Source organism: Petaurus breviceps, unplaced genomic scaffold (assembly GCF_028583685.1).
Source record: "Petaurus breviceps papuanus isolate PSGF00001 unplaced genomic scaffold, PetGlider_PUasm1.0 183, whole genome shotgun sequence".
Lineage (NCBI taxonomy): Eukaryota > Metazoa > Chordata > Mammalia > Diprotodontia > Petauridae > Petaurus > Petaurus breviceps.
The window spans coordinates 14797960-14805437 of record NW_027185791.1 but is presented as its reverse complement, the minus strand read 5'-3'; the positions used below and the strand labels follow the sequence as shown (position 1 = coordinate 14805437).

The window sequence follows — 7478 nt, the reverse complement described above, 5'->3', positions numbered from 1 at the left end:
CAGACTCACACACAAACAGAAATAAATATCATTTCTATTTTTCCCCTTCCTCATTTTCGTTTTCCGACTCCCCAGACGGTTTCCAGGGGGCTTAGCATTTTCAAAGCCTCGCGTAAGCGTCTCTGACAATGGGAAGTGGTGCCTTTTCGCCCGCGGCCGGCACCGTTTTAAATGAGGTCCCAGGTAGCCATGGTTACCTCTCCTCTTCGGTGGGAGATGACTTTTATTTCCTGCCTTTTGTGTTTGCACATCTCAGATACACATCCTCCTGCCCCCTAATTGGCATTCACACTTCGGGGCCGCGCGAAAGGGATCGACCAAACCAGCAGCAACGCCAGGGGCGGGCAGGCGAGCGCCCAGGACTGGACAAGCGTGGGACCCAGAGACCAAGGGGGTCAGGGTTCGGGGAGGCGGACAAAAGAGCGGGAGGAAGACGGTGTGGGTGAGAGAGGCAGGGTGGAGGAACTGAAGGGGACTCGTGCGGGGGAGAGAGAGAGCGAGCCCAGGGAAGGTGGGAGGGGCGCCGAGGAGGGAGGAAGGTCAGCAGATTTGCCCACGGGACATGAAAAGCCACCCGGATCGAGGCAGATTTCTCTGCGCCCCCTGGGAGGCCCCAGGAGCCCAGTCCTCTTGCTCCCCCTCCCTGTAAGAACATACCCCTCATGTTCTCCACCAACCCTCACATCAGTTCCGGGGAGAGGAAACAGGAGCGAGGCGGGGACTGCTCCAGGGACCCAGGTACCGCGCTCCCGGGTGGGTGGGTGGGTGGGACTGCTCCAGGGACCCAGGGACCGCGCTCCCGGGTGGGTGGGTGGGTGGGACTGCTCTGAACTCATGCCCCGGGAAGTCCCGGGAGCCAGGCGGGGCGGCCGAGCTCGCCCTCGCTCTCCCTCATGCCCGGTGGCCCCACTGCATGACCTGAGCTGGGAAGTGGGTGGAACTTCTCCTCCAGCAGCCGCCCAGGCGGCGCACAAGTCGGGCAGCCGGGCCAATCCAGCGCGGAACGCGGTCCCAGGCCGCCGCCGCCGCCTAATGGCCGGGATATCTGTGTATCTGCGGCTCGCCCTTGCCCCCCCAGTTCCTAGGCCGGCGGCGGCGGCAGGAGCCTGGGGCTGGAAGGGGGAGCCGAACGCGGCGTGCGGCACACTGCATGCCACGGCTCGTTGGCTTTTGCAGGAGCCCTGGGAGCCGGGTGCGAGGATGGGAGATGCGGGGAGAGGGGAGGTGGGGAGGGGGAGGCTCGGGGCGGAGCGCGCTCTCTCTGCCCCTGATTGATGGGCAATCAAGGGCTTCGTGCTGCAGGAGCAGCGCGCGGGACGTGGGCAAAAGAGCTGCCGCTCTGGTGAAAGGTGGAGGGGTGCGGGGGAGGGGGAGGAAGGGGGGAGGGGCCGCACTCCACGCCGAGTGTACCTCACTCCCCTTCCAAACCCGGCCCCCCGAACAAAGGATTTCTCATTCCACTTTCTGCTGCGAGGCTTAATTGCAAAATAAACACGCGCATTTGTACGCTCAGGGAGCCGGGGAGGGGGAGAGGGCGGGGGCGGCCCCGTGTCAGACAGCCAGCTCCCAGAGCATTGCATCGGGGGCCTGATTGAGCCTGGCCACCCTGGGCGCCGCACCTGCCCCTCCAGCCCCAGTGTGTTAGCGGCTCGGGCGGCCCCGAGTGTGCGGCACAGCGAGGGCAGAGCGGTGCCAGTCAGCCGCGCGGGAGTGACAGCTCGCTAAGCAGCTCGGAACGCTGATTGCAGCGTAACGCGGGGAAGCGGACATGTTGGCTTGGCCCTGCTCGCGGGAAAACAATTTGCAGAACTCTGCGGGGGGGAGAGGCGAGAGCACCCTGCCTCAGCTCAGGGCTGAGGGCGGCGGGGGGGGGGGGGGGGGGGGGGGGGGGGGGGGGGAGGGGTACTCACCGCGGGTGGGTTTAGACTTGCAGATGACCTTGTTTATACCTACTCAGCGGAAGCGAGCTTGCACAATGGTGGCACTTGGATATACATGTGGACTGTACAGGGACTTGTAGGGACCAGGGACCATTGGAAAGCTCTTCTAATTTCCAGTGTGCTGATTGCACCCGGAGCTGGCCCTCGCTCCCTCAGGTGTGCCAGGGAAAGGGTCTGACACAGTCTCTACTACAAAACAAAACAGAAAGAAACATTCTGGTCCAGGAGGACCGGAGGGTAGCAGCCTACTTCCCACCTTCCTTTGCTCTTCCTTACCCCCATCCACCGAGGCAAGTGATAGATAAATACCTCAAATCCACGACTTGACTGCTGTCCCCAAACCTTCAACCTCTTCCCCGCCTCTACCAAAGAAAACCCAAAACCCTGCCAAGCACAAGAAAACACTCAGGGCCTGGGGTGTTACCATCAGTACCAGCTTCGAGCCAGAGCTGTGCTGAAGATGCCATTTCTTCCTCTCTGTTCCAGGTGGTTTGGAGGGGTGGATGATGTTTAGGAAGTGGAGCTTGCTGTCAGAAAGGCCTAGTTCCAGCTCTAGGATTTGACAGACCTCACCACGTCTAACACAGTCAGTTACAGGAATTAGGAGGGTGAGGGAGGTAAAAGCAGATTTTGTTCTTTTCTCAAGTTTGTGTTGCACCTCTTTTATGTGCTGTGTGCCCAGATCTGTGTGTGTGTGTGTGTGTGTGTGTGTGTGTGTGTGTGGAGGCCTGGGGGGGGAGGGGTCTGTGGACCAGGATTCAAGAGAACTGTGTGGAAATATTTAATTCACTTCCTGTCCAGCCCTGCTTCTGCAATGACTAGCTTTGTGACCTAGGGCAAGTCATTCAACCCATCTGGGACTTACTTACCTCATCTGTAAAATACAGGGGATTGGAGAGGATTCCTTCCATCTCCAAATCTATGATCACTATGGTCAAAATAGTTGTTTAAGATAGGTTTGTGATGTACGGGTACACGTCTAGGTTTCAGGAAATCTTGTCTGGCCTTTGCCACTTCTTGTGTGTCTTTGGGTAAGTCGCCCCTGCCTTTCTGGGCTTCATTATCCTTCCCTGTAAAAGGAGGGGTTTCGGGAAGATGTTTGCTAATGTCTCTTCCAGCTTAGACATGCTATGGCTCCATATTTCTAGAATAATCATGACCTGCCCTGAAAGCCAAGCAGGGGAAAAGATCTGTACAGGAGGGAAACAGTTCAGTAAGGGTATCAGGCAGTAATGTAAATGTATAGAATTAAATGAATGCTCTGAGGAGGAGAAAGCACCCGCTTCTGGTTGGAATGATTGGAAAGACTTCATGGAGGAAATGGGCTTTTTGGGGGGCCCCATAGGATGGGTTCTGGGATTTGGGTAGTTGGAGAGGAGGGAAAGGATATTGAAGAGGGGGAGATGTGGAGGAAGCATGAGTAAAGGGTGTAGAGACATGGGAATGAGCACGGCCACCCTGAGAAAAGCGGCCAAAAGTACAGGCTTTAAGGAGGGGTGTACTCTGACCACGTTCACTCCCCTCCTCAGGAAGCCTTACCAACTCCCTGTGGACTCTAGGATAAAATATAAGTGCCTCTGTTTGCCTTTTAAACCCTTTCACAATCTGGCTCCCACCTGGCCCCAGGCTGGTTCTGTTTCTCCCCACACTCCTTTCCAGTTATACTGAGTTACTTGGTGTTCCCCTGCACGACGGCCCTTTGCCCACCTCAGGACTTTTGCACATGCTAGCCTCCATGCTCATAATCTCCCTCTTCATCCTTGCCTCTTGGAACTGCTAGCTCCCTTCATGGCTCAGCTCTGAAATATTTCCTGCTTCCTTTCTTCCCCTCTCCTCTAGTCATTAGTGTTCCTTCTTCACTGTCCATTACTTTGTATTCCATTTTTGCAGCTATTTTGTATTTATTTCAGTCTGTGGTGTCCTCCCCATCTCTACCCTAAGTTCCCTAGTAGAAAGTGGGATGCTTGAAGACAGGGATTGCTTGGGGGGGGGGAGGCTTTGTTGGGATTTTTTGTTTTTTTCTGTTTTGTCTTTGTATCTCCAGATCTTTGAATAAGTGCCTGGCATCTAGTAAGAGGTTACAGAAGGCTTTGGATTGAATTGAGGTGGGAAAAAATATTTTAGTGCTAGACTGTGGAAAGCCTTGAATGTCCAGTGGATGGGTTAATACTTTGGAGCCAGATGTAGTTTTTAGGGGGAGGTGAATAAACCAGCCTCACCACCCCCATCACTTTCTTCCACACACTCAAAGAATAGCACATCATTTTCTTAACATTGGTTGCCTCTTGTAGATTTTGTAGGCATTAATGAAGTTATGAGACCTTTCGTAACTCTGTTATTAAAGCCATAAAGCATGACCTCCTCACTCCTAAGCAGTTCATGGTTGGCTACCAAGAGCTCTGTGTGCACTAGGCTTTTAGTGGCTATTAGCTGAGCCAGAAAGAATTCTGGAGAGAATCAGACAAAATTGTAGGTGAGCAAAAAAATCCCACCTGAGAACAAGGGTCATCGACAGGCTGGGGCCACTGGATTAGGAGACATCCCGAAGGGAGGGGTGAATGATTTGAGGCTGGGGAGAGAGGCCAGGGGGGAAAGAATATCGATGAGAATGAAAGGGTAGGGAAGGGAATGAGGGGCAGCAGGTTGGACAACTCCGGGAGGCATGGACAGGACAATGGCGTGTTCCCTGTTTTGCAAGGATGAGAGCACAAGTGAGTGGGTATTGACAGCACAGCAAGAAGACAGGTGGGCTGGAGTGGTCAGGGAGGTGGGGTTTGGAGGGAGGCTTCAGAGGAGGTGGTGGAGTTGGATTGGGTGGGGGGAAGGGCATTCTAGGTGTGAGAAAAGACTGAGCAAAAATGAGCACGAATTACCTTCTAGGGGCAGCGGGAAGACCAGTTTGCCTGGACTAGAGGTGGTACATAGGAGAGGCATGGGAGACAAGTGGGAGACAGGGTTAGTAGACTTTGTAGAGGCAAGCACAGGGCTGAAAATATGCTAGGTACTTGATACAGGTATGCTGATTAATTGGACCATCCCAGAGCATTAAAAACAGGAAGTCTCCAGTTCAGAACTCTGAGTCAGCTTTGTCCTACACAAGCAAAGGGCTGAATTTCCTAAGGATCAGGGAAACAGGGAGGGGAGCCCGGGAGGGCCTGTTGGGCCCTCCTATTCCTACAGTTTTCTGCCTTCAGCCCAGGAGGCACAGCAGAATCAGGTCTCTGGTGGGTGTGCCCTGGTGAAGGAGGTAGGTGCTGGGCCAGCAGGAAGAGCCCAGGAAAGGGAGTGCCAGAGTGGGGGGAGCCTCCTAGATGGTGACATATTTTTCTCTGGCTGTGACAGCACCATGGTGCCTTCTTGTTCTCAGGCATCCAGCTACCTGAGTTCAGGGATTTGCCAGCTGTCAGTATCAGGCACAATGGAGGAAGCTGAGAAGGCAAGGAGGCTGTCACAGTGGCAGGAGGGTTAGGCTGGAGGGGCTTGCTTTGGAGCAAGATGATTGGAAAAAAAAATGGAGGTTATGAACATTTGGGGCACTTATGGGGACCAGAGGCTTCATCTGGAATGAAAGCAGCAGCAGGCAGGGGGTGTGGAGATGTCCATCTGGGAGCTTGCAGCATTGAAAGCTGTAAGGCAGATAGTTGTTTATGAGGTGGCATTTCCAATCTGCAGAGGGCCCTGCTGCCATTCTCATTAACTTCTCGTCAGTCACTAAGCCCTGGGGAGATAGGCATATGAATCTGGGAGGGTCCTTAAAGGCCATCTTGTCCAACTCCCAGAGAAACAAAGGGAGTTGGTCCAGGTCACACAGGGGGGTACATGGCAGAATCAGGACGGGAAGCCTGATGCTCTTTCCATGCTACCACGTTTCCTGGGTGCTGTCCTCCCCCATTCAGAAAGTGGAGTTCAGAGCAGGGCTTGGGAGCTCACCCAGTAGGGTGAGGGCTCGAATCGCCATCCTCTCCTCAAGTGCTTGCTGTGTTTCCTTTGAGTGCTGAGCTAAAGCTACTCAGTCCCTCTACCTGTCTAGTTCCTTTCTCAAAGAAGAAATCGCTTCCTCTGTCTCTGGGGTGGCCAAGCATGCCCTCTTGACTTCACTTCCATCTCCCAACTGCCTACAACCGGAGAAGCTATTCCTTTATATTATAGAAGAGGAAATGGAAGCCTGGGAAGGGTGGTTAACAGTCAGTCATATATGCTCTGGAGCCTGTCTTCTGGAGGCCAGCAATTAAAAGGATAATTGTTTGGCTAATAATGATAATACAGCAGCACTTCTAGGGGTGGTGATGGGCCATGGGCAAGTGGGTAGAATACAGAATGAGCCATGGTCTTAGGAGCTAACCAACCTGATCAGTTCCCTGGATCCCACATACCACTGGGAGAGAGATTGGGCTTGAGAAAGGATCATTCATTCAATTTGGCAGCACTCAGTGTGTGCTCAGACCCAGGCCAGGTACTGTAACGGGGAGAATACTGCACAGGGAGAGGAGACACAGCCCTTCCCCTCCTGAAGCTTCTAGTCTGGTTTGAAACAGCTAGAGGATGTTAATAAGCAAAGGGAAGCTGCCCACGCCTATGGAAAGAACCATCAGCTGGGTGGCAGAAGAACAAGATCTTGCCCGGGTCCTGCTACTAACTAACTGGTGATGGCAGGTCTCATAATGTCTCTGAGGTCCCATACAGCTCTACCATTCTAAGGTGATTTCTAAATGTGAGATTGTCTGGTAAAGACAAAGGGTACCGTGGGAATTCAGAGAAGGGAAAGGTCATCATGGGATGGGCTGGTCTAGAAGGGCTTCTCAGAGAATTTGGGGCTTGAGCTGTGCCTTGAAGGACCCAGAGGCCTTTTAGGAGTAAAGGTAAAGAAGAGAGGAATGAGGACAGTATTGCAGGAGACAGCTTGACTCAAATGCTGTAGGTAGGTATTAGGGAGAAGGGGGTGGGAGATAAGGCTGGATAGGTCAGGTGACAACCTTGCAAACTAGGTAGAAACCTTTAGCCTTAATCTATTAGGCCTGGGCTTAGTCACCTTTTAAAAATGAAAGGACCTGGGTTTCCAGTAGTGGAAGAAGCCTCGGACTTTCTTGGAGTTGAGAGGCCTGTATCCAAAGTCTGCCTCTGATACTTATTAGCTGTAGGACCAGGGGCTTTGCTTCCCCGAGGCTCATCTGTAAAATGGAGATGATAATATTCCAAGACCCGCCTCACAGAGTTCCACAAATGTCAGTTATTATTGTTATTATATTGGGGGGGGGTCCTTTCGGGAAATGAGAAGTCAGAGAGGAGGCTTGAATGGGAGCCAGCCATTCACTCATGGTAGTATAATAACCAGCTCGTGTGCCATCTTTAGCAGACCATCTTTGGCCAACCCTTGTGGTGAGCAATGGGGAACGACTACAGGTGCTCTCAAGGCTCAGTCTAGGGATGTCCTGGCAGTGGGTGAAGGCAGAACAGAAAAAGATAGGTGGCAACCAGAATCTGAGATGCCTCCAGTTTGGGTAATCTGGTGACATAGGGCATAGTGTTCAGGAAGATGCC

General features: G+C 53.3%; 1 protein-coding gene across 12 annotated transcripts in view; it reads left to right on the top strand.

Annotated features, from left to right (window-relative positions):
* RAI1 (retinoic acid induced 1) overlaps window positions 1-7478 on the top strand; it is a 325207-nt gene that overhangs the window by 213164 nt on the left and 104565 nt on the right. For 2 of the 12 annotated variants that reach the window (XM_069087883.1, XM_069087889.1), the window contains exon 1: window positions 37-738. The exons of 8 other annotated variants lie outside the window; for them this stretch is intronic. The gene's annotated coding sequence lies outside the window, so the exon portion shown is untranslated. Of the gene's footprint in view, window positions 1-35; window positions 739-6603 lie in introns of those variants that run through there. 2 more of the 12 variants (XM_069087891.1, XM_069087890.1) reach the window with 2 other exon arrangements.